The sequence below is a fragment of the Strigops habroptila genome, chromosome 9 (assembly GCF_004027225.2).
Source record: "Strigops habroptila isolate Jane chromosome 9, bStrHab1.2.pri, whole genome shotgun sequence".
Lineage (NCBI taxonomy): Eukaryota > Metazoa > Chordata > Aves > Psittaciformes > Psittacidae > Strigops > Strigops habroptila.
The window spans coordinates 20,902,685-20,920,053 of record NC_044285.2 but is presented as its reverse complement, the minus strand read 5'-3'; the positions used below and the strand labels follow the sequence as shown (position 1 = coordinate 20,920,053).

General features: G+C 51.6%; 1 long non-coding RNA gene across 2 annotated transcripts in view; it reads left to right on the top strand.

Annotated features, from left to right (window-relative positions):
* Positions 1-17,126, top strand: part of LOC115612823 — a 47,224-nt gene extending 30,098 nt beyond the window's left edge. For both annotated transcript variants that reach the window (XR_003993168.1, XR_003993167.1), the window contains exons 4-5: positions 13,330-13,490; positions 16,821-17,126. This is a non-coding gene — a long non-coding RNA (uncharacterized LOC115612823). The remainder of the gene's footprint in view (positions 1-13,329; positions 13,491-16,820) is intronic.
* Positions 17,127-17,369: the final 243 nt, after the last annotated feature.

The window sequence follows — 17,369 nt, the reverse complement described above, 5'->3', positions numbered from 1 at the left end:
TAAACCACAGAGGCACACTCTGAAGCCATGAACAGTCGCAGGTATAGATGAGGGGGCTTGAAATAGAGGTTGATGTGTCAAAAAGAGGGCCTGGGCTGGGGGGAGCAGCAACAGGAACATTTAGAAGCAGTGAGGAGCTGCTGGGTGAGGGGGGATGTTCCTCAGGCCCCCAGGAGGGGTAACTGTTGCCTGCTGCCCTGTGTTGGGCTGTCAGGGACTCACAGCAGATCCTTTGGCTGTTTGTTTGCCCCCATTCCCTGCCAACCACAAGTTTGAGTCTTGAATTTAAACATCCTGCCTAGAAAGGACGAGACCTCTGATTGACACCTCGGGTTGTTGCCAGGCAGGACTTGCTTCCAGGAGACACAAACAGCTCAAAGACAAAGCCAAACATGGGGAGAAGCAATCTGACCCCATTTTCCACAGCGTTGGCTTCCCAAGTATGTGGCTGCTGGTTGCTGTTCAGAGATGCTCTCCTCCTCCTCTGTTAGTGTGGCCGGGTGAGGGGCTGGTCACCCGCTCTGGCCATGTCCACAGGGTCACTGTTAATAGGAAGGAAAAGCCAGCAAGTTCCTCCTGCTTCCTTCAGAGCCATGGATGTACAGCACGGACCCAGCCTGGCCTGGGAACAGGCAGGAGGCTGGATTTTGGATGTCTCTGTATGTTTTAAATACCATATAAACCCCCTGTTTTCCTTTGGGAGGTGTGGATAGTTGAGTGTTGTCCAGCAGAATCCTGTTGACTTTCTGGTGAGCTTTAGCTGTAAATATTTGAACAAAAAACTATCTGGTGTTAACCTGAGCAGAATCTAATCTCTCTGTACATAGTGAAACCTGGCTCAAGTCACAAGTGAGAATGAGGGTGGTAGTTTCAGGTGATTCCCCAGTGGATATTCGTCCACATCAGCACAGAAACCAGCGTGTTGCCCATCATGGATGGCAGCTCATCCATCAGGAAGGGCTGAAGGGGCAGCTGGAATTGCTGGGCAGGATGGAGGTGCCTTGGCTGAGTTTAATGTGGTCCTGAACAGGAAAGCAGGAGAGCTTTAGGTTGTGATGGACAACTGAGATGGAAGGTAGAAGGCACAGGGCTGTCAGGAGAGTTGCTAGTTCTTTTCTGGGTCTGGAGTTTGCCTGTAGCTTGGGACCAGGTTTGTTATAAACCCCAAAGTTCAAGGAGGTTTTCAGCTCTGCTTTAGGTAAACCCCCCTCTGCTCAGCTCGCTGGCCGGCATTGCACCCACTTGGGAGGTCATAGGATGTTATAGGCAGGGCTCAGTTCACTCCTTTCTCCTCTTGGACTCTCCCCTTTGTCATGGTGAAAAGGAGGCAGGAAGCTCTCTGGGAACTGCCTTCCCTCCACCTCCTCCCTGCCTGATTCATCCCTCAACTCTGCTGTGGCCTGGCATAGGGATGCCAGACTCCAGGGAGCAGAGCTGAGTCCAGGGGAGTGAGGAAGAGTACGAATTCCTGAGGAGAGGCTGAGCAGATGCATGGATGGATGGAGACAGCAGCAATACCAAAGCACAAGTGGGAAGAACAGTGTGGCCGTGGGGGCCATGAGACAAATGAGAATGAGGAGAGTGCTCACACAGCCCCACAGGACCAGCCTGGATTCAGGGATTCAGATACCCCCAAGCAGACCCAAACATGATCCTTATAAAACATCTTCCTTATGGGAGCAGTCTGAGGCTCCTCAGAGCTGGCAGTGTCAGCGGAGCAGGAGGTGAGAGGGGAAGGGACAGGTCAGGACCAGGCACTGCCACAGAGTCTCTGTGGTTCTGCTCAGAAAAGCTATTTCAAGCACTGATGTTTCCAAACGAGGAGCCGAGAGCTGCCCCGGCAGCCCTCAAGTGCCTTGAAATCCCACCTTCCGTTAGGATAAACCTGTGCCTTGCTCAGTGAGGTCCCTGGAGTGGAAACATTTGGAAGATCCCAGCCTTCACCCCATATTCACCCTGCTCAAGACACCCAAGCAGGCAGGGCTGTTCCTTTGGACCCATCCTGCTTCCAAAGGGAGCGAGCACAGGTCTTTTGGCCAGCTTTGCTTTTGGAAGAGAAGGCAGCTGAGGTGGCTGTGGCCAGTTGGTAGCTCTGTGCTGCTGCCTGAGCTGTCCCAAACCCACTGAATTGCTCTTTCTGCTGTGGGAGTGGGAGAGGCCACACCAACACAACACCCTGCGCACACTGGCATGAAGGGGAAGGATGCACAACCACACTCCTGGTGTTCATTATCCTTCTTTTCCGCATGGATAGAGGGAGGAGGCAGGAGAAGGAGGATGGCAAAGCCTCTGGAGCTCCAGGCACGTTCCACCAGACGGCAGGGCCGTGAGCGCAGCCTATGTCCAGAGCAGCTCCTGTGCACTGAGCCCTGCGGGTTCCACCTGCAGGCCCGGTATGACGAGAGGTTCCAAAGGCAGAGTTGGGAGCAGGCTGGCGAATGCTGCCTGATTAATAGGGAGGTTGGCTGTTAATCACCTGGGTAGGATGATCCTTGGGGTGGGAAGGGCTGATGATGTGGAGCCACTCAGAGGCCTGTGAGTACCTGGGGTGCTGTGAGGTGCTGGGGGTGTTTCTGAGCTGGGTTTGGTGCTCACTCCCAGCCTGCCCCGTGTGAGGGGCTGGGAGCTCAGTGTGTGTGTGTGTGCAGGCTGGAACAATTCCCATTTAGGTTTGACCTTTTGCTGGATATTAAAGCCTTGCTGTGGCTCAGTGAGATGAACGCTGCAGCAAACACAATTTCTCAAGATGAAATATCTCTCCAGTGGGTAATTCCAGCCTCATTTGAGGGTGGTTGTATTTTTTTTTTTCCCTTTCCCACTGAATCATTTATTCCTGGTGTCAGGAAGGTGCAGAATGACTTTCCCCACTGGCTTTCAGAGCTTCATTGATTCTTCAACTCCCACTCCTGCAAATGTGCTGGAGCAGCAGCCCTTTGCCTCTCCAGTTTTCCCAGGAGGGGAGTGGGGAAGGGGAGAGTCTGAGGCCTGGGGGAGCTCTCCAGTGAACCCAGTCGCAGTGCGGGGGAGATGCTGTCGTGTTATAAGCTCCATAGTCCAGAGGCAGTGTCTTAATTTTTAAGTTTTTTGCCTCAAACGCCTTCTCAGCTGCATGGGGAAAGGGACACATGAAAACTGCTGGTGAAAGCAAGGTCTGTGCTGGAGGATGGGGGACGGGCACGAGCCCCAGTCTTGGCCCACCCTGAACACCACTGAGACACGGACACAGGTCACCAAAGGCAGGGCAGGTCCCTGCCTGGCTGAGCAGCCTCCAGAAAGCAAAGTGTGGTGCTGAGGGGGGCAAGTGGGTGTGAAATGCAGAGCAGTGCTTGACCCCTCAGCCTTTCAGCAAGGCTGAATGGACACCTGATGTCCAGCAAAGCTGGTCACCAGGCCCTTGCTGCTGAGCTCCATAGCTTTGCTTTAAGGACATTGAAGCAGTCTGACCATGCCCATTAACACTTACACCATTCCCCTGCCAAGTAGTTGTAAATGTTTCAATTCCTGCTGCAGTTGGCCCAGCTTCTCCTGTTTGTTATCCTAAATGCACACAGGACATGACCCTGCTCCCCCCCTCCAGCACTCACTCCAATTCCATTTCATTTCCACTTCTCCCTAGGAACCACTGTAACCATTCAAGGGACAGAAGAATGAGGGGAGGTGGATGTTCACAGGGATGCTGGGCCCTCCTTGGGATCAGGCCCGCTGCTCTGGCATCAGTGTTGGGCTCAGACAGACATAAGGACAAATGCACAGGGGTGCTGCTGGGTGGCTGCAGGGAAGCTGGGGGCTGGAAAGTGCTGGAGGATGCTCGGTGCTGGCAGATCTTGAGGTTGCTCTTTATTGCAGTGCTACACAGGAACAAGATCAATATTTATTAGTCACAGAAAGCATAATTTTGCATGAAAAGCATCGATCAGAGTGTCAGCTGAGGCAGTGTTATTACATCTGCTTTACGATTTGGTCAACATCCCTGTATGAGTAAGGACATTGTTCCCCATGGTAGATAGAGCCAGGCCATGAAGGAAGAGCTCAGGTTAGAGGGGAGCAAACCAGGGGCTGCAGTAGTGTGCAGTGTCACAGGATGGGAGTGAGGGCTTTGGCTCTTGTTTTCCACCTTGTTGTTCTGTGTGGTCAGTTTGTCACTGAGGTCTGAGGTCCACCAAGTACCACCAAAAGAAGTTCGTGTTTTCAGGCTCAGGTTCTGGTGGTTTAGTCTTTTTTCCTAGTGAAATAAGCTGTTTGCCAGCTGGGGCCAGGGTGAAAGCTCCTCCCACGAGGTCGTATTGTGCAGTTATTCACTTTATGGGATGCCTGTATCATCCTTTAAGGCAACTCAGCGTATGTGGTGAGCACGTCTGCCAGTCCCAGCTCTCCCCCAGTCATTCTTGTGCACTTTGACTGACTCCAGCCCAATCCGACCACTGGGTAGAGGTGTCTGGTGCCAGAATACAGGCCTGAGGACCACATCCAGCCAGCCTGTGTGGCCAGGCATGGGGAGCCTGGGACTGCCTGCCCCTCACCCAGCCAGCCAGTGAGGCAGGGTGGGCAGGGGACGCAGGAAAGGGCTGTGGGCATTGCCATGCAGAGAGTGGGAGGCAGCTGGGAATGGCAATGGCATGGAGGAGGCAGAGCAGCTCTGTGGCAGCCTTCGGTGGGGTGGAGAGGAGGTTGAGAGGATGTGGTGGAAGTAGGGAGATAAGGAAGGTGGAATTTGTTGCAGTTTTACAGCTGGACACAAAGACCAGGGGAAGAGGGTTCTGGAACTCCACTGCCTGGAGGCAGCTGCTGCTAAAACCTCTCCTTGCCGCAGGTGCTGAAGAGGGGTTATAGCCCTCAGCACATTGCAGCAGTGATCCCCTTATGCTTCTGCAAAAGCAGTTCAAATCCTGCCATCTCCAGCACTGGGCTGGCACCAGCAGAGATACAGGAGCACAGAGATGGGCATGGAAACAGAGTGAGGACTCCGGGGTCAGCCTTCCCAGCAGCACCAGTGACACCCTTAGGCCAAGCCACAGGTCAGCTGCACACACTGCAACTGCAGAACTCACCTTCCACTTAGGCACCAAACTGATCAGCTCAACAAAACCTCTTGCTCCTGTCGCTGGGGGCACAGTGTCCTTTCAGAGAAGTCCTGCTGTGAAAGTCATGGTCAGAGCAAGTACTTCTGCCATCTCCAGCCCTGTGCTGGGTGTGAGCCAGGACAGCGTGCCCTTGGCTTGATAAAAAGGACCCAACCAGTTCACAGGCTGGTTGTGAGGTGTTGGTAGATAACAAGTGTCATCAAGTGAAGGTGAGTGGCTCTCATCTGGCTGATGAATGAGGTGTTGTTCCATGCAAGCAGAAGGGACTTCCATGTGGATCCTGACACAGAGGTTTCAAGACAGCAGTTTCTGTCACCACAGCCCTTCTGTCAGCAAGAGAGGCTGCTGAAGAGGTACCTGCTGAAGAGGTACCCATCTGCATTACAGCTACTGCTGCAGAGATTTGTGGCTCTGGTGTCCCCAGCGTAGGAGCCTGAGGCATCCCTTGAGCGCAGGAGCTCAGGCCTGCAGCATGTCGGGGTCCAGCATCAAAGTGCTGATCCCCAGGGAGTGTGGGGTGCCTGTAGCTGGTTTTGGGGACACAGCCTGGGTAGGGTGTGAGGGTTGTGTAAATCCAGGAGTGTTGGCGTGCTGGTTGCAGCACACGGAGCAGGCAGCTTTGCTGCATGGAGCTCACTGAGACAACCATTAATTTTGTATTAGGACATAAAACCTGTTTGAGCTGAACAGACCGATAGTGCTTCCAGCCCAGCCTCCCGTCTCCACCAGAAGCCAAGGCCAGATGCCTTAAAGGAAGGCATAAAAATCCCATAATGCCTGTAATTGTGCAGTACAAGCCTATGGGGGAGCTTCTCCTGACCCCAGCTGGCAGCTCAGCCCCTGGAGCAGGACAATCAGGGCTGTTGTGCTCATTTTCATTTGAGCTACTGCACTGTGGATGCTGTTCTTATCCACATAAACATCTGATCCTGGTGTGAAACTCTCTCATGCTGTTTGTTACATGGCTCTTTTGATGTCCTGGAAAGGAGCTGATGTTCTTGGATACAGTGGTCAGGATAGGTCGTGGATGACCTGCCGCAGGCTGCTCTTAGGAGAGCAGAAGAGGAGCTTAGCCCCTTCCCCAGCACCGCAGCCAGTCTCCCCCCCTTCCTGGGCTCTTCAGGTAGAAGTGGAAGCAGTTTCTTGTCCAGCAGTGCCCTGTCAATCTTCTTTTCCTTGGACACCCCAGCCAAGCTTCCTGCTGCTGAGTGAAGCCTGGGGAGCTGGGCAGGCAGCACGTGATGGAGGCTGGAGCGGTTGGAGAGCAGGACAGCGGCCCACTGGGGTGTCTGGGAGGAAAGCTTGACATGACATCAACTCTAATGAGGGCTTTTGATCACATTTGCACTAAGTAAAAACTTAGAAGACCTGCTCCCAAGGAGGCATCTTTAGAGTGAGATACCCAGACCAGGGATTGCCTCTTCCACTGCCTGTATCCCCCAGCCCCCACCAGCCTGAGCATGGAAGAAGTTGGAAAGAAGACTACCCATGAAGGAGCAGCAAAGGCGTGTTTACCTGCTAGCAAAACAGCAGAGGGAATGAAGGCAGGAGAGCAGGTCTCAGCATGCAGAATGGGGAGGAGGTGACACAGCCCGTGATAATTGGACCATTAAATCCAGCAAAGGCACTGGCAGTACATAGTGTGGCTCAGGGAAACAGGCATTCTGTAGCAGCAATAACTCTCCAATAGCAAGCACTAATGAGGATCTGCAGTCATATTTCTGCTGACCCAGTGCTTAATCCTGTTGTTCAGACTTCAGGTCAAACTGTCCTCAGAGCACGGTGCAGGGGCCACAGAGCTTTACAGAGAGGTGCAGGCATGACTCAGAGGAAATTCTGGCTCAGAAATCCATTTAGAATTGTCTGTCAAATGTCCACGTTAGTTTCCTGTGCTGCCTCTCTCCTCCTCCAGAGACCTCTGCACCAGAGGGAACCATCCAGTCCTTGTGGTCAATCCAGCTGTCCAGGCCTGGAGCTTGAGGCAGACTTAACCTGGGGTTGAAAGCAAAGACAAAGAGGATTTTACCTCTTTACTGTCTTGGGGTTTTCAGCTCTTTTTCAGCTGGGTAGAGGACATGGAAGGGCAGAAAACCTCTTTTTCAATCTCATGTCTGGCCAGGCAGGAGATTGCATTATCATAGAATCACAGATTGGTTTGGGTTGGAAGGGACCTTAAGGATCATCTGCTTCTTCCAGGGATGGGGCAGCCACAGCTTCTCTGGGAAAAGTCTGTGCCAGCGCCTCAGCACCCTCACAGGGAAGAGCTTCTGCCTCAGAGCTCATCTCAATCTCCCCTCTGGCAGGTTAAAGCCATTGCCCTTGTCCTGTCCCTACAGGCCCTTGTCCAAAGCCCCTCTCCAGGTTTCCTGGAGCCCCTTTAGGCACTGGAGCTGCTCTAAGGTGTCCCCTTCAGGAGCCTTCTCTTCTCCAGGCTGCCCCAGCCCAGCTCTCTCAGCCTGGCTCCAGAGCAGAGCTGCTCCAGCCCTCGCAGCAGCTCCGGGGCCTCCTCTGGCCTCGCTCCAGCAGCTCCACGTCCCTCTTGTGCTGTTGCCCCAGAGCTGGATCAGGACTGCAGGAGGGGTCTCCCCAGAGCGCAGCAGAGGGGCAGGATCCCCTCCCTGAGCTGCTGCTCACGCTCTGGGGGTGCAGCCCAGCACACGGGGGGGTTCTGGGCTCAAGCGCACACTGAAGCCGGGTCATGGGGAGCCTCTCATTGACCAACACCCCCAAGTCCTCTCCTCGGGGCTGCTCCATCCAGTCTCCCCCAGCCTGTGTTTGTAATGCTGCAGATGTTCCAGCTGTGCTGCTCAAGTGCAGATGGCTTTGCCTGGTGTTGCTTCTGTCTTGGTTTACTCTGGGTTTGGGGCTACCAGGCTGCGATGGAGAAAGGACTGACAAGTGTTAGCCACGTACTTCCTTGACCTGAAAGCTGCACAACCCCCAGGACTAACCAGAGCTGGTCAGAGGTGTCCCTTTTCCTGTGCAGACACACTCTAGAGCTACTGATTTAGCATTCATATGGTGCTTCTCCCACAGAAGCATCCTTCCTGCATAGCTCAGCATTCCTGAATTGGAGTGAATGATGCTAACGTGTGAGAACACCCTACTGTATTTTTACTATCACTTGCATGATGGGATGTGCCTCCTCTCCTCAGTAGGAGGAAAGTAGTAATCCAAGCTCACTGTTCCTGTATTGCTTCTGAATCAACTTCACTGCTTTGCTTGCACAATCACGTAGGTCCTGACAGCAGGACACGAGTGCGACCCTCCACTGGGCAGGAAGGGGTTGAACTGGGACAGAAAGGGATGCCAGGTTGTGTGACACGGGTGTTGTGAGATGCTGAGCATGATGTGTTTCTCAACACAGGGCTGGAGTCTTCTTAATGCAGGGTGAGCTGATCAGGAAAAGTTTGGGTCTCCCTGTAACTCATTCCCTCCCTGGGGCTGTCTGAACTGGTTTGTGACTTTCCAGAGGTGCCTACCAAAGGGAAATACCTGGGATATATTTGTTTTCCTCTCTTTCCCTTTGATGCCTCTTCCCTAATTGTGGGAGACCTGTGCAGCTTGGGATTGACCTTCTCTGCTTGGGCTGGACCAGTGCTCCCTTGGTGAGTAGGCATTAACAGCAGGGGAGGGCAGGACCTGTGATAACTCAGTCTGGCAGCCCCAGCCCCGTCAGCACTGACATGATGGAATAGTCTTTGGAGACCCAAAGAGCTTCAGTCAGCTTTTCTTTGTGAAAAGGATTGTTGTAAAAGGGGTAAAGTAACCACACAGAGGCCTGAAACCCTGGAGGAGGGGACAGAAGCTGAGACAGAAGATGCTAAGGCAAGTTAAGAAAAAGGTTCATGTGATGCCATCCCTGTAATCATGGCTGATGTTTGTGAATCTGGATTTGATCCTCCTCGTCCTGCCAATGGAACTCTTGCTGGTGTCCGAGTAGCGCCTTGGTGAAATGTGTGTGTTGGGAGCAGGGAGGCCCCAGGTACTGCTGGCCCTGCTGAGGAACCCCTCAGGAGGAAAGGGATGTCTGTGCAGGGTTGTTTGGGCTCGCTTCAGAGCTGGGCCCTGCAGTTGCTGGGGACCACTGACCCCAGGGCTCGTGGTTGTTCCTTTGGGAGGTGTGACTGGGCAGGGGTCTGCTGGCAGCAGCGGGGCTTCACTGGGACAAAGGGATTAAAGAAGGGAAATGGATTTTCCTTCTGCCAAAGATTTATACACGTCTGTCTCACCCCAGCATCCCACCATGTCGCTGAGGCCCAAGCAGACATCTGAGAGCTGGTTCTGGCTCATTTCCTGCAGCTTGAGACACTGCCCCACGGCATTTAGTTGGGCTTTGGGTTCCCCAAGTTCAGACCTCAGACCCTGTGGCCGAAGCCCAGCATAGAACGTGTTCTGTGGTGGCACAGGCTGAATGCAGAAACCCCTGCTTTGTTCTCTCGGTGGTGGTGGTGTCAAGGTGCCATCCTGCTCCCTGCGTATGGTTTTCATCACCCTCCTATTAAGCTAAACCAGCTTCTTAACGCAGAGCACATCCCAGGCCCCAGATCTGTCAAACAGATCAGCTGTTCTTGCTGCAACATGTGGTTGATTAACAAGGAGATGATGAAATGTTGCAAAATGATTATTCTCTCATGTCATATCAGCCTGAAATTACGTGAGGACACTTTAGGGATAGGAAGCACCTATAGTTTGTGAGGGGGGTCACTTCTCTTTTTCTTATTTCTATATCCCCTACACAGTGATGAGGCAACTTGTTGTCTGGGAGGGTTACCCTCACCACGCAGCTCTGCGTTAGGACACCTTATCACCATCGTGCGTCCGAAGGTCAGTGATCTGCCACTGCTTGGGACATGGCCACACTCAGGTGTGTTAGAGTGATCTCTGTTACCTGTGGCACTGTGTTTGCCCAGGCTGGAACAGCTCTGGCATGGGGCTGGCAGAATGGGAGCCAGGGCTGCAGCTGCCTGGGCAAGGGAACCGCTTCAGTCGTCGCACCGGAGCTGTCCCCGGTCAAGTGTTTTCTACCACTGATTGTTCGCAGTCTGGTGGCATCCCCAAATGAGGCACAGGGGATTACAAAGCAGTCAGCTTTCATTTAAAGCCTGACCTTGGCATCAGGCTGTTAGCATGGCAAGGAAGAGAGAGGAGTTAGCTGGCTGCCTCTCTGTGTGTAGCAAGGGCTCTTTAAAGTCTCAAAGGATGCATTAGCTTGATGTCAGAGGCTTTGTTTGTGGCATTCCCCGGAATAACCATCCTCCCTCTGTCTGTGTGTACATGTATCTCCTCCCTGCCTGCATCTCTGATGCTCCCCCATCCCGTGTCCGAAGAGCCCAGCTTGACAGCATGGCTAACTCCAGTGAGACAGATGGAGATGGATCCAGGGCTCTGTGGGGACAGCTGCATCCCTGACAGTCCCCTCTGGTCCTGCACATGTTAGGAACTATACTTAGCATGGGAAAACTTTCCAGAAAAGGGAAAAGGGGAAAATGGGAGGCAGAAAGGTTGGGAATTTGGCCTCATTCTCCCCAGCAGGTTCTGAAGCTCCAGAAATGCCTCTCAGTAATAGCATCCAAAAATGACAATCAGGTGAAAAGCTGGCACGGTTTGGAGACAGCCTGAGCGAGTGACAGCTTCCTAACTCCTGAGTGGAATGCCAGGAAGCCTGGTGTGTTTGTCCTGACAGGCCCCAGTGGTCCAGATCACTCGGCAACTGCCATATGGGAGCTCTGGTAGACACTGAGCGAGGCACATGCTGTGGGGGTCACAGGTTGGGCCTTCGCTGTCGCGAGATGTGAGGCAGTGCAGACTCCGGTGTCCATCATGTATCACCCAGGGCTGTGGCACTACCTCTCACGCTCCCCAATTCAAACGCACAGCCCTCAGCAGGCTGTCTGCCTGTGCTCCAACCTGTCTGCCACACTTGAAGCCCTCCATCCGCCTGTCCATCATCCCTGCATGTAACCACCTACCCGCAGAACTCATGTGGAATGAATGGGAAAGGAAATCCTGCTCTCTTTGGTGCTGTGCAGGGTTCTCTGTGAGGAGACGAGGCTTTTCAGCTCTTCTTTTTATGAAAGAAGCAGCTGAAGTGAGGTGCCATCATCTGATCATAATTAAATGTGCCTTGCCCCCTGCTAAGCTCTGCTCGCAGCCAGGGCTCCCTGGGGGCCTTGCAAAGAGGCACACTGAGCTGTGGTGTCTTGCCTGAGCAGAGCAGCAGATCCAGGTGGGTTTAGGTTTTCTTTTACATTCTTTTCCTTTCCTCATCAAAGTGATGAGCTGCATTTCCACCACACGATCCTCCCATTGGCACAGGAGGTACCCGACGGAGGTCCCTGGTGCCCCTCTCTGCTCTGTCACTCACAATGTGCAGCAGTGGCTGCAACGTCTCAAAACCACCCCTCATCTTCCTCCCCGGGGAGGAGCTCTAGCTCCCTCTCCAGAGGGAGTCCCCTGCCCGGAGCTCCAGTTGTGAGGATTGAAACTCTATATCAGTGCTTTGGAAGCGCAGGAAGCTTCAGATGAATGGGAATGCAGCAGGTCCCAGGTGCCTCCTGCGCAGGGCCCAGCTCTGAGCACTGCTGACAGCTGGCATTCCCTCCCTGGAAGGCCACTGCTCTGCTCTCAGCTGCTGTCCCGCTGTGCACACCCTCTCCGATAGCTGCACGCTGCTCCTGCAGCCAGTGGTTCAGTGTTTGTGGCTACCTGGGCTGTCGCTTAGTGGGGGGATTTGCTGGATTTAGATGGAAAATGCAACAGGAACTTTAAAGTGTTTGGGGCTAAGCTGAGTTCAGTTTTACAGTCCCTGCCCTGCTGCCCTCTCAGAGAGAAGCAGCAAAACTATTGTGTTGCACTTAAAAGCCATTGAGCGCTGTGGGTTTTACTAAACATCTTCCCTGAATGATGTTTGTAGTCAGTGTTTTCCTAACCTCAGGAGGGAGGTCTGGGTGTGAAATCAAGGATGGAAGAGGGAATACAGTGTATGGTGAGGACATCAGCAGCATCTCCAGCTGGTAGGATATATCCATGATAACTAGATGATCTTTAAGGTCTCTTACAACCCAAGGAATTCTATGATTCTGTGATTCTTAGCTGCCTAACCTACATTTTTGTGGCATTGGAGCAGTTTGCATTTACAGTGCCGCAGATGTGAATAGGGGTGCTCGAGCCCTGCTGGTTCCTGTGCCTGCTCTGAGGCCACAAGATTGTTTTCTGTGCCATCAGCAGTGGGGAAATGCTTGTCTTGTTTCAGTGGCCACTTGGCAACTTTTTCCTCTCAAGAGTAGGAAAATCCTTCTCACATTTCCCAACTTTTCTGTGTGGTACATAGAGAGAATCCTATCTATTGCTGCTTGTGAGTGGGAGAAACAGGAGCTCATTCATCATCTCAGTCATGGAGGTGGATTGAATGAAACTGGTAAGTGTGGGATAACTGGGTGACCTGTATGTCACATGCCAGGTGCTTAACCTCTCTTCATGTATGCCATGGAAGCTTTCCTGGAACCAGAGGCACTAGCCGGTATAAATTGCTTCTGTCAGTGCTCCTTATTGGACTGCATCAAAGTAGAATCAATAAAGAGTTAAAAACCCCAACCAAAACTGGGCTTACTAAGGCGGACCAAGTCATAAACAGATTTGAGTGTGTGTAGGTCAGGTTTCAGTTGGCCTTCCCGAAAACAGGGGGGTTCCGGCATTGGAGGGTGATTCATTGTGCTGGAATATTCCAGTACAGGGGTTTTAACACAGAGAGGGGCTCCTCGTGTGTGGGGTTTCTGCCTCCAAGTTTGCTGCGGCAGATTTGTACTGATAGCATTTCTATCAGTATAAGTTATCTGTTTCCAGTTACCCCAGATGAAAGCCTGAGTGTGGTTATTGCATTCTGAGGTTGCTGGAACTTGTTAATAATTTAGAATAATAAAGTCAGTCAAATGAATTCACTTCTAAAATGGAGCTTATTTGCATTGGCTTGTCTTTTTTGGGAGCAGATCTCTCTGCAGGCTTATGTTTGTGTAAGCTTTTTGTATGTGCTCCTGAGTGTTTGTGTGCATACGTAATTTTCTTCACCATCTTAAAACCGAAAGAGGCTGAGCTGGATTTAAATGTTGTACAAGAAAATATAGGTTCTCCCTGCCTGTGAATATATTCAGTGAAGGTCCACCCCGAAGCAAAGCTGAATAGCTACGGTATAAATCCATGGGGAAAAAAGGGGTTTGTAATGGAAATGCTCTCTCGTTTTAAATTATAGGCATATGTGAAGTTGAAATTCACGCTGCAGCATCCAGACGGTGCCTCAAGCTGGCTGCACATTCCCAGAAAGGAAGAACCCCCCCTCCAGCCTACCTGCAGAATGACCTTTCTCCTGACGCCGACTTGCAGCTCAGGAGCTTTTGTGCTGTGAGAGGCAGGGTAAGATACATGGGGTGACAGATTGCTGCTGACGGGGAAAGGCTCATTCAGCTGCATTTCTCTGCAGCCCCAGCGATAGATCCAGGGGCTTGTTAGACGAACAAGAGCAGCAGCCAATAACCAGTTGGTCTAAGCCCTGGAGATAGACCGTATGTCCCACACTCTGTTTCCTAATCCGCGAGAGTGGGGTAAATTCAGCTGCGGTGTCGCCTCTCCCCTGCATGTTACACAGCAAAGAAACACACAGGGGTATTTGTCTGTCTGTGGCAATGCCTATGTCTATAAAAACTAATGTTTGTAGCTGTGCACACGTGTGTGTGCATATTAATGTGGCTGTGTATTATGGGGGAGGCTGGTTGTAGAGCAGTCCAGAAAACGGGAATCCTGTTGTGCAAATTGTGCTTTCTGGGCGGGAAGTTGATCCAGGAGAGCAGGGGGATGGATTGGCCCTGAACCATGAGGAAAATCCTCTCTTTTTCTTCTTTTTTTTAAGTCAAAACGATTTGAGAGAAAGGGTCTCCCAAAAGAAGTCCACTTTCAGGAGGAGGCTCAATTGAATTCCTGGTTCCTGGCTGCCTGCCTGCAGGGCCTCTTGTCACTTCCACTTTCTTCCAACAAGGCAGAAGGCGGAATTGACAGCAGCCTTCCCGCCAGGCTGTTAGAGGCACGGGGAAGCCAGATGCTTTGCATCCCTGCTCCCTCCCCCTTCTGCGGCCCAAGAGCCAGAGAGTGAAGTTGCTGAGCTCCTCCAGCCTCACTTTCCTGTGTTCGTGCTCTGACCCAGCGGGGATCCTGAGGGATGGACCAGCACCTGGTATCAGCAGCGCCTGCGCCTGTGTGCGCACGGCTGAGGGGTAGCACATCACATGCAAAGAATCGTTACACTTTCATACAGGACAGTTAAATTCCACTTTTGTACAGACAGTTGATGCAGAGGGGCACGCTGGGGAGGTGGGCTGCTAGAGGAGCCTCTTTCTTAGCACAAAACTGGGGCAACTAGTTGTATAATATGACTTCAGAGCTTCCATTCCAAATTCACTCCTAAACTCACTCTCAGCCCATGCTATGTATGTAACTGCATGTTGGGTACATCATAGGTGAGAGCTAAAATACTCTTCTGATTTCTTCTGCAAGCACAGTGTGCTCAGCCCCTCTTCTCTTCTTTGTGTCAGTACAAAATGTGAGGTTTCAGTTGCTGTTGAATTAACATTTCTATATGCATCATTTAACTAGATAATTTGCTGACTCCAAAGTTTTTGTGTAACCAAATTGGTTGGCTGGTTTAAAGTTGTTCAGTGGGAGTTACAACTATGTGGAGAATGGACCCCTTTACATTCAGGGCAGTACCAGGTTCCTGAGTGTAGGTTTTTGAGACAGGACCTGCTCTGAGTCAGGAGTTGGGCATTTCTCTCACCAACAACTGCAAATTGGGTGACAGGTGGGTGGCCAGGAAATGACACCCTCTCCCTGCCCAGCCTCATCTCATTGCAGAAAGCGCCATACACCAGTTAAAATGAGAATCCCTCTTCTCCTTTTCTGCTGTGCTTATCTGTACTGAAACTGGGCAGCCTGCGGGCGAATATCTCTGCAACTTGCTGGCTCTGCCAGGGATCATCCAGACACAGAATCACAGAATCCCAGACTGGTTTGGGTTGATGGGACCTTAAAGCTCACCCAGTTCCAAGCCCCTGCCACGGGCAGGGACACCTTCCACTAGAGCAGGTTGCTCCAAGCCCCTGTGTCCAACCTGGCCTTGAACACTGCCAGGGATGGGGCAGCCACAGCTTCTCTGGGCACCCTGTGCCAGCGCCTCAGCACCCTCACAGGGAAGAGCTTCTGCCTCAGAGCTCATCTCAATCTCCCCTCTGGCAGGTTAAAGCCATTCCCCTTGTCCTGCCCCTATAGGCCCTTCCTTGTAGTTGTATTTCTTTCTCTATGCAGTCTCCTGCACTGCTTGGCTTTCTCTCTTTAAGTCAACAGCCTGGTGTTTATGTGGGTATCTCCCACAAGGCTCTTAGGGTAAAGATTATTCAAAGCTACTCTCTCCCTTTCCATGGGGAACTCAAAGCCTTTCTAATCCTCCTAGCCCACCACTTGCACTGCTATCCTGCTAGGAATGAGGTGGCTTCAGACAAGCCACAGCACAGGTCTATAGATGTGTCCTCCAGGAGAGAGGAAAGCAATAGGAGGGAGAGGAGCAGTGAAATCATACGGTTGCATTCAAATCCATACAGTCCTCTTCTCCTCCTGGGTGCTTCTTTATGTCTTTCACTCCTGCCTTCTGCCACTGGTCTCTTGGTCCCTCTGCCTCTTGCCCAGGCGGGGAGGATGATGATAGAGCAGGCGTTCCTCTGTGTTTGGCAAGCATTGCTGCCTGTGCCAACCCAGGCAGGAATGAACACCAGCCCAGGGCAAACAGGGAGCATTTGTAGCCTGCAGCGAGGCAAAAAGTGTTGCCCAGAACAGCCTGTGGAAACATTTTAATTACCCCTGGTTGGACTGGCAGTCAGCTAACTTGAGGGAAAGATCCCAAGTGGAGACAAGGTAAGGGGAATTTTCTGCTTAGAGTCAAATTTCAGCAACATTTTTGCAGGAGTTCTTGTTGGGATGGTTTAACAGCCCCCGCCATACACCCCCAAATCAAACCAGGTCTGATGTATATGGAAAGCAATCACAGTCGTGCAGCTCTAACTCAGTATCATGAGGTGGATGAACACGAGGCTTATAAAAGAATCAGCCTGAGCACCAAGGTCTTTCTGAGCACCCTTATGGCCAGGAGACTTCTTTAACAGCCTGTGAATCCAGAAATGAGATTAATTTTTGATTCTCCAGACTTGCCAGTGGGAGAAAAGCTTGTGTCTGCCTGACTGCCTTCAGAGCAAGTCAACTTTGCCAGCCAAGGCAGATTCTTCTGGCCTGCTTCCAAGAGGCATGAGCTTAAACAACTGGTCTCAGATGGGGTGTCTCCACTGTCTTAGCCATGAAGAGACGTGATTATTCCTCCCTAATAATTCCGGTTCTCATAAGGAAATCCTCACACGCACAGAGCGTGCACCTTCCCCTGTTCTGTCGACATTCTCTGCTAGAAAGATTTATTCCAATAATAAGGTCTTTGCAGTGAAACTTAACAAAAAGGAGGAGGCACGTTTATTAATTATATATTTTACAGTTAATGAAAGATAATATTTAACAGGAGTGATTGCAGGCGCCTGCCTCGCTGGCACAATTCATTGTCAGTAATAAACGTCTTTGTGTCCGTTTGGTGACTGATCAATTACAGACACAAATCCTGCCTCGTGCTAAGCCCCTCTGATCTCTTTTCATTTGCAGGAGATGAAATGTTTTCCTCTTCAGTATATACAGAAGAGTCTGGAGCTGAGCTGCTATCTCCCCAACTGTAAAAGTACAGTGTTTGTTTGTGTTCCATTGCCTGCTTTGAGGAAAACAGTGGTCATGAGATCAGACATCAGCCTCGGGGTGAGTGTAGATACCACCCACACCAGCTCTTCCAACACGCTGCAACCTACGTCTGGTTCTCTCTGTGCTTGTCTGTCCCTCGCAGCCCTGCTGCAGGCTCTGGTAGGTGTACAAGGCATAAACCTGAGTTCTACAGGACTCGGGTATTTCACCCCTCAACCTGCCTCTTCCATTTCTGCTGATACACCATGTAGGAGCTCTTGTCACTCATCTTGGCGTGCGTTCCAAACCCTGGACATGGATATACATTAGCTTGACAGGTTGTCAGAGCATATACCCCTTTGATATCTGATACAAAAGGTGGCTTGAATGCCTGGAGTAGAGTGGGAAAGTTCGTTTTGCAGTTTCACTGGTATGTTTATTATGCTCCTAATACCTTCTAAGCTGGTTGGTAAACTCTAC